The 9748-nt window shown below is 42.0% G+C and overlaps 1 non-coding gene across 1 annotated transcript; it reads right to left on the bottom strand.

Annotated features, from left to right (window-relative positions):
• Window positions 1-5372: 5372 nt before the first annotated feature.
• On the bottom strand, window positions 5373-5446 carry Trnat-ugu (transfer RNA threonine (anticodon UGU)). The gene has a single exon. It is a non-coding gene; the product is annotated as a tRNA-Thr (tRNA).
• Between the last annotated feature and the right edge of the window lie 4302 nt (window positions 5447-9748).

The following is a 9748-nucleotide window of genomic DNA, read 5'->3' as shown; positions in this document are numbered from 1 at the left end:
TTGGCCCTGTGTGCCTCGGTCGTATGCAGTCCTGATTGTGGCGCTCACCTGCACGGCGCCAAACACGCATACGACCATCATTGGCACCAAGGCAGAAGCGACTCTCATCGCTGAAGACGACACGTCTCCATTCGTCCCTCCATTCACGCCTGCCGCGACACCACTGGAGGCGGGCTGCACGATGTTGGCGCGTGAGCGGAAGACGGCCTAACGGTGTGCGGGACCGTAGCCCAGCTTCATGGAGACGGTTGCGAATGGTCCTCGCCGATACCCCAGGAGCAACAGTGTCCCTAATTTGCTGGGTAGTGGCGGTGCGGTCCCCTACGGCACTGCGTAGGATCCTACGGTCTTGGCGTGCATCCGTGCGTCGCTGCGGTCCGGTCCCAGGTCGACGGGCACGTGCACCTTCCGCCGACCACTGGCGACAACATCGATGTACTGTGGAGACCTCACGCCCCACGTGTTGAGCAATTCGGCGGTACGTCCACCCGGCCTCCCGCATGCCCACTATACGCCCTCGCTCAAAGTCCGTCAACTGCACATACGGTTCACGTCCACGCTGTCGCGGCATGCTACCAGTGTTAAAGACTGCGATGGAACTCCGTATGCCACGGCAAACTGGCTGACACTGACGGCGGCGGTGCACAAATGCTGCGTAGCTAACGCCATTCGACGGCCAACACCGCGGTTCCTGGTGTGTCCGCTGTGCCGTGCATGTGATCATTGCTTGTACAGCCCTCTCGCAGTGTCCGGAGCAAGTATGGTGGGTCTGACACACCGGTGTCAATGTGTTCTTTTTTCCGTTTCCAGGAGTGTATGTGACGACACATGAAATAAAATCCACAACTGTTCGATGGGTTTTCTCTTATGCACTCAGTTATTTGGCTACAACCAAAGCATCTGTCGCAACACCTGTTATTGTAGGTACTAAAATTCATGCAGCATCTGATATGCTCTGCTAATAATTCCGATAATGTTCTCATCTCACTCTGGTTTTAATTTAAAGTAAATAATGTTGACAGAGTCCCTTTTATGGCAGAATTATCGCGATGAAAGAACTAATGCTTCATCCACTTGTTGACCAGAGAAGCAGAACACGTTATTAAAACGAAGCGGTTTCGGTAAACTACAAGAACTTCAGCCTCTTGTGAACTGCACAAATTAAGAGATCTACACTAAGTACAAATACTGGCTAACTCACTTTATAGTCTAAATTCACACCAGTTGTTCCATTAAAATCTCCTAATATTTCGACACCGAAAAACGAGAAAAGCAGAAGTCCCATTACGCGAACCTAGAAAATTTCCAAACATTTCTGGTCGTGACTTCCTCGTCACTGACTGATTCGTTCATTTACTTTGTTCCAAGTCTCCAGATGGCCGCCAACTACTTACAACATCGGCCTATGATTGAGAAAATTCTCATACAGTGTTTTCCATCCATCTTAACAGAGATTTAGCTTATATTAAACGTGTATCCAAATATAAAACTAGATTCAGAGACTCTCAGCTTTCCTCGAATTAATACAACAAATAGAAATAATGAAATAAGACCAATGAAATCTAATAAATTTCTTATTAATAAAACGTAAAATAATGAGGACAATCCTAGGACCAAGAACTAAAGATGGTGTGCATTATGCAAAACCCAATGCAGAAATACATAAAATATCTCCAAAGTAACAGACACAATGCGCATGAGAATAATCCGATTCATGGGGCATTTACAAAGAATGGAATCAAACAAGTTAACGCACGCAATCGATACGTTTTGAGAGAACAAAACTACAAGACCGAACTGGCACAAACAGACGGATAGAAACCCGAGAGAATTAGGGTCCCCACATCTACATAACAGAAATGAAATCAGACGAAACTCAAACACGCGGAGTTTTTAGGAAGAAGGGAGAAAAACTAACCGACATACTTGGTCTGCGCAACGAAAACTAGCCCATTCGTGGCGTATGAAGAAATACAGGGCGAAAAGGAAGGTTAGCCAGTGTTGATTACGTGTGGTCCTAGGTGATCCATCCGCGAAGAAGAACAAGAGGAAAACCCCTCGAGAACCTAAGAGATCATGGCTAGACATATCCATAATTAAATCCTATGTTGTCTATTTAAACATTTCTTTCAGTCTCACATTTTCAAATCAACTGACCTTCTATCTGATGTCCGCACACATAAAAAATTTTGATGCTTGAACAAAACAAGTAATCATCATTTCGAATGCCTCTGCCATACATTCACTTACCCAAACTGTGCATACCTTTCTTGCATTAAGGAATGACAGACACATTAAATGCTATAAAGTATATACAGCACTACAACACACTGAAGCCAAACTTAACCTCTCAGTTATTCATTCATTAATAATTTTATCTCACTCAAGTGAAAGAGAATTTAGCTAATTAACATGGTACGAAAAAAATACATTCAACTCTTCCAAAAGCCTTAAATCTAACAGCCGATAATAAATGTAAGACCAAAATGTTAATCTAAACATGACATCAAATTACGTTATACACATTTTAGACGACTACCGTACTGATTGTTTTGTGCTCCTGTTCCCATAATTTTACACTTGTTTACACAATCTTCCTCCAAGCAACTAACTCCGTTCGTCACTATCTTATTGAAACATTACACCTAAGCACCATTTTCTAATAATGTAAATAAAATTGCAAATTATCAATCTACTACATACACTGATACATCTCATTGTTCAACATTGGCTATTACTTTTTTCGTATCTTTGTACTCACACAAACTCGCTGTTAGGTCTGTATAGTCAGCGTTTCCTTAAATTTCACTTTCTTCCTGCTACCTCCACTATCACATTCAGTACCTGTACCTTGCAACAAATATTCACATTATATTTTTCTACAAAATGCGTAACTGTATCTATGCAAATGGATTATCCTGAAATCATTAGGGAAGCTTGATAAAATAATTAATCAACTATATTCAGATCAAAAACCATCTCATTCTTTATTTGGTTGTTATAATATACAATAGCATCCTTAATCATCACTATTGTAACTGGAAATTCTACAGTTTCCTGTTTGTTAACATAGTTATAGATATTCAAGATATTCCGCAGTGTTCCACAAAGTGAACTGTCAATGTTCTTTAAGGAGGTTACAAATGCCTCCCTAAATTTCATATTTATTATTGGCTGAAATGTCTCTGCAAAGTTAAATTCCAAATCAATTTTATCCAAAGGGGCCTCCTGCACCACATTAGTGAAATCTTTTGTCACTGTACACACCAGTTTTTCACTAAAATGTTCAATCACTTAATTGTCAACAAATATTAAATTAAAGTTCTCTTTCAAATTTGAATCATCAATACATAACTTCCTAGTAACACTACACTCGTATTTATTATCCGCTCCAGCTTTGATACAACTGGTGGAACTTCCTATGTTTGGTCTCATGATCCAACTCATCCTTCTCCTTCACCAAGTGCTCAGTTGCCTTTTGTTCCCAAACATATGTTCCTCATCACCAGTTACCAGAAAGTATAGAACACGTCATCCTCTATATTATTTGCAATAATGTTAACTGTACCATTAATCTCAGTAGCGTCATCCATTATAACAACCCATTATAACATATGTGTACTTTTCCCCACAATCTAACGTCTCTATCCCCTCTAAACATTTCTTCAAAACGATTTTCATATTCACCCGTGGTCCAGTGGTAGCGTCTTTGAACAATAATCAAAATCCTCTCGGATCCTGATTCGACACCCTAACACTGCTTAAATTGTGAATAAAAATTAGGAGCAATGGGGGTCGATGACTTCCGGCATAAGAAGTCACCCTTATTATGCCATCGACTTTGTCAAAGAGGGCAGAGGAGTGAACAGAGCTTCAGGGCATTCTCTTGCCCTTAGGGTGGGACACAGAACCTAAAGGCGGAAGAATCATCAGTGATCGGTGGCATGAGGATTCGGAAGGCAATGGAACCACTGCATGAAAGACACAATATGTCTATCCACAGGCTATGTCGTCTGTAACTGACAAAGAGTCATGATGATCTGTCCATTGACAAAGTATTCCAAACCCTTTCCGATCTCAGGGCGGTACTGTCATGGAGGACGTGACCACAAGTGTCATGATGATCTATCCATTGACAAAAGATTTAATATCCCTTCGGATCTCCGGGCGGTGACTCGCATGGAGGACGTGACAACAAGAAAAAGATTGGATAGACAACGAAAGGATAACGTTCTACACATCGGAGTGGGGAATGTCAGAAGTTTGAACGTGGTCGGAAAGCTACAGGATGTGAAGAAGGAAATACAATGGCGCAGTAAAGATGTAGTAGAAGTTAGTGAAGGGAAGTGGAAAGAGGAGAAGGATATCTGGGGTGCCGAGTAAGCACAGGGTAACATCAGCATCAGCAGAAAATGGTCCAACGGTAGTAGGATTCGCTTTGAATAGGAAAGTAGTGCAGAGAGTGAGTTACTGTGAACAACTTAATGATGGTGTTGTTCTCCTATGAATCGACAGAAAACACACCAAAAACGATAGTTCAAGTATACATGACGACCTTGCAAGCTCAGCATGATGAGATAGAGAACATATATGAGGATATCGAATTGGTAATTCAGAACGTAAAGGAAGGTAAAATTCTAACAGTCATGGTAAATTTGAATGCAGTTGCAGGGGAAGGAGTGGAGGAAGGGTTAGGGAAAAATATGTGCTTGGTACTACAATTAGAGACGAGAGAGACTAACTGATAGCTGCAAATAAATTTAAGCTGTGCAAGAATCAGAAGAGGAGGAGGAATACCTGGGGTAGGCCGGAAGATACGAGAATATTTGAGTTAGATTACATCATAGTCAAGCAGAGATTCTGAAATCCGATATTGAATAGTAAGGCGTTCCCAGGAGAAGATATAGACTCAGATCACGATTTAGAATTGATGAAGAGTAAGCTGAACTTTAAGAGAGTAGTCAGGAAGAATCAATGCCTAAGGAAGTTGGGTACGAACGTAATGAGAAATGAGGAGATACGCTCTAAGTTCTCTGAGGCTACGGATACTGCGACAGTTTATAGTTTAGTAGGCAGTTCAATTGAATAGCGAAGCACATCTCTAATGAAGCCAATCACAAAAGTTGAAAAGTAAACCTTACATACATAGAAAGTCACTGCAAAGAAACCATGGTTAAAGAAGAAGCATTTCCGTTGATCGATATAAGAAGAAAGTACAGAAATATATAAACGAAGACAGTAACTTGTTCTCGAAAGAACAGTTACTGTTGATGACCGTGCAGCTTTTCCCTGAAATAAATGAAGACTAACTGAAAACCTCAGCTGCCGACAAGTTTTGTTGATATACCTCGATGTGGACAGCTGCAAGTGTGAGCCCCGACCGGGACTCGAACCCGGGATCTCCTGCTTACATGGCAGACGCTCTATCCACCTGAGCCACCGAGGACGCAGATAAATAGCGCAACTGCAGGGACGTATCCATCGCACTCTCCCCGTGTGACTCACATTGGAAACTATCCACAATTCTACCTTTTAGACATTTGCCCAATCACTCATTACTCGCGCACGCTTTGGCGATTCCCGTAAGAGTTTGGGCAACCTGTGCGCATTCTCACAGACGAAAGTCAATGGCTGGGTAGCCTTTAACAATATATACGAAGACAGTAACTTGTTCTCGAAAGAACAGTAACTGTTGATGACCGTGCAGCTTTTCCCTGGAATAAATGATGACAAACTGAAAACATCACCTGCCGACAAGTGTTGTTGATATACCTCGATGTGGACAGCTGAAAGTGTGAGCCCCGACCGGGACTCGAACCCGGGATCTCCTGCTTACATGGCAGACGCTTTATCCATCTGAGCCACGGAGGACACAGATGAATAGTGCGACTGCAGGGACTTATCCCTTGCATGCTTCCCGTGAGACTCAGATTCCCAACTGTCCACAATTCTACATATGTATTGTACCTTATAGGCATTTGGCCCACCACTTGTAACGCCGAAAACGCATATCCTCCTATTTCCATCTAATGTACTATAAATTCTTTCCCTTTATTTGTTACCTGAAGATATGACGTATGTGTCTCTATATATTGTAGCTGTTTCACACACACACACACACACACACACACACACATATATATATATATATATATATATATATATATATATATATATATATATATATATATATATATGTCGAAGTATAATTGTTTAGTTTTATAAATATTATTTGTATTTTTACGCTGGGTCTGGCCTAGGGGACTACATCGATAGGTCGTGTGGAGAACCAAAGTGGTTAGGATCTTTGGTAGTGTTGGCCCTGCCGCGTGGAGCGCGGGCAGAGCAGAGTCTGGCTGGTGGAGGGCGATGGAGCAGGTGTGCTGAGTAACGCTCCCGCGAGTTGCTGCGTTTTCGGTGTTGGGCAGCATGTAATTGCGCTCGACTTGCTCCGATAGTTTCTAACACGGTGTCGCGGACGGGAAGCATTAGCTGGCGCACCTCAAGGGCCTGTTTCGCCAGGTGACCGTGTTGAGAAGAAGGCGCGCCAACATCCTGCCTCTGCAACAGCGACGGCCGACAATGAGTGACTGTCGCCACCTCCTCGATCGACGGCTTCAAACCTTCAATCAACCATCAAGGCAGACTGGAAGCCCGTAAAGTTTTATAACTGTATGGCAGACCTCAGCTTTTCAAACTGGTCAATTTGTGTCACTAAATTACAGCAACGTAGCATGAACCTTTGTTGCTCATTGTCCCAATTGAGCCAAGCAGGTTCCCCTCCTTCTCCGGAATGAACCAGAGTGTCGTTGAAATTCAAACGCCAGCATTAAAGTAAGATCATTCCATTTCACTGCTTTAATTTCAAAGTTCAGTTAAAGTATTCTTAGCTGGCTACAATATTTAGATTACGCAAGCACAAATTAAGAGTGCGAGTTTTGTTAGCATATTTTAGCTTAGCTGCGACTGCAGCTCAGCTTGGTACGTACTAAATTTTACCATTGTTAGATGTTCAGAATCATTTAATTCAATTTCAAAGTTGAATCGCTTATTTATAAATTGCGTAGATCCAAGTAGCTTTTGAAATGATTGTTGTGGTATCCCAAGACTAACCTTATTCTACTGAATTTCGTAGTGCTTCAGAAACAAAGCTCACTATTAATTTGAGTCAGTAAAATAACATTCAATTTTCCGGTTTTATTAATTCGTTTGCTAAATTAAGTCAGAGTGTAGCGAAATTTATTACTTCTGACAAACATTCAGTTGTCACACATTACGTGTCAACCTTAAGTTGCCACGCTTTTAGTGCTAAATATATGTGCATTAATCTTTCATTTTCAGTTATTATAGTAGTTTTCCATGGGACTGGCGACCGTAATTTTCCCCAAATCTCAAATATCTAATTAACGCCAATTAATTGTTAATGTAAGGACCGCACATTTACTTTCTTTATTAACTTTACCCCTTTTCAAAAATAATTTCCACCAATTTCATTTGCATTTCTCCTTTCATTTAGATGTAACCCTTTCCTCCCTCTATATCGACAGATTAACTTCGGTGATGATTGCTTTTCCCAAGTTTCCATTAGGTACACGATTAAGGTCCATAAGTGAGGGGGAGGCTACACGTGGCGATCTGGTGACAGGACAATCTTCGCTTTTGAGTTTCTGCTGGACACGAATTTTGCATTGCGCAAATCTCGTAACAAATCACTGATTACGAACAGGTCGATACGTCAGTAAGAATAAGTAGTGTGAGGAATCCTAATTAGATTTGAGATTTGGCATTTATATTGAAAATTGGTAAAATGAGTGAAGGCAACAATTACCAGCATTCGGTTGACTTGGGTACGGAACAATCGGTCGAACGGTGGGAAACGCGCACCGCAGAACCCATTGTTCAGGGGCAGGCGGCTAGCATGAAGGACGCGACCGCCGAAACACAACAAAGAGCAGAAGTGGAATTCTAAACTTTAGAAAATGTTTCGGAATCGGAAGTGAAAATCAAATCTGAAACCCTTGATGACGAATATGGGGGACAATTAAAGAGGAAGCCGCTACCGAAGTAAAACCGGTAGTTTCCGGGAATTTAACTGATTTATTGAATGTTTTGATTAAAGAAATCAAGAGTCAATCGGCAGAAATTAAAGCTCAGACTGCCAATCAAGAACTTCAGTCTGAAAAAATTCACAGGAAGCTAGACAATCAGAACAAAGCTATTAATGTTGTTAACAACAATGTTAGAGTTGTTAGCACAAAAGTTGATAAAATCGAAGAAAGTATTGTTGTAATTAATACCGAAATCGGTAATCTTAAACAGGAAATGATAGGCGTTCAGGCGGAAATTGCGAGCATAAATACTCGTTTTGATTCCGAAATTAGCAAAATCGATAAAAGTGTAGGAGAAGCAGTTGCTCCGATCATCGAGAATAAGGTGATGGAACAAATTCAATTAGTGAAAAAAGAGGATCAACAGAAGGTGGAAAATTTAAAGGCTTTAGTGTCCGAAGTAGATACTAAAGTGAGGGAGCAGGCTAATACCTGCGAAGAGAAAAAGAGGGAAGTGGAAACGCTTGCGACAACCACTTGCCAAGTAATTACGTGAGTGTCGGAATTAGAAAATAAACTTGACGAAAAACAGAACTATATGCCAATCTGTGCACATAGTTTGGAATTGTTGACGAAAGAGGAACGGTTCGACCCCTTGAATAAAGGCGGTATACACGCGACGGATTTCATTAAAAATTGTGAAAGAGTTTTACCCAGATCATGGACTAATGAGAGAAAAACTAATGCGGTTATTGACGTGTTGGCTGGTGAGGCCAAGCGTTGGGGCTTCAACCTCAACATCACGAACCTGAATTTTGACGAGTTTAATAATTTGTTTCTGGCTGAATACTGGTCAGGGCAAAAACAACAAAGTGTCTGGCGCGAATTTGTCGTATCGAGGCCTTTCGATGCGAATTCGCGAGGCTCGATGAAGGACTTTTGTGAGGGCTGGATCCACAAGTTGAAATATTTGCGTGATCGCCACACGGAATTCGAAATAGTCTGGGAACTCTAGAAGAAGCTTCCAGGTGATACAAAACGCTACGTAGGAAGCAATTACAAGACAATCAATGATTTCCTGGAAAGAGTTGAGGACGAGGACAATTGGCGCAATAATCGCGACAGTGGTAGAGGCCGTGGTAGCAACAACGGGCACCATAACAACCACAACAACGATAACCCTGGGAATAATGCATACCGCAACCATGGCAGCAATAACAATAATGGTTCGGACCGTAATAACAATCGGTACAACGCAAATAACAACAGGAATGACGGAAACCATTATCATACTAACGTGATACGGGCTTCGCAGAATAGTAATAACGCCAGAGGGTGTGATCAGCCACCTCAGCAGCATCCGGGGAGCGGATCTGCTGGGTCGAGACAGGGAAACCATTAGCCGCGCCGGTGTGGGGCCGACCGGGCTGGAGAAATTTTGGGGGCCCAATAACAGGAGAAAACCGAAGTTTCGTCGTTATGAAAATTCCGTGTGGAATAATCAACAGCGGGAGAGTGTGCCAGTGCTGAGAGAAAGGAGTGCGCCCACAAATAGCAGATCAGCTGCAGACACGGTAGTAGAAAATACATTCACCGTCAGTGAGAACAATTCAAGTAGTGTTCGGAAATCGGTTATGAAGTGGCAGCTGTAACACCCACAGCGGAACTGGAGATTGAGTTAAAGAATGATTCGCAATTGC

Source organism: Schistocerca serialis, chromosome 4 (genome assembly GCF_023864345.2).
Source record: "Schistocerca serialis cubense isolate TAMUIC-IGC-003099 chromosome 4, iqSchSeri2.2, whole genome shotgun sequence".
Lineage (NCBI taxonomy): Eukaryota > Metazoa > Arthropoda > Insecta > Orthoptera > Acrididae > Schistocerca > Schistocerca serialis.
The sequence above is the reverse complement of the archived record's forward strand: the minus strand, read 5'-3'. Positions and strand labels throughout refer to the sequence as shown.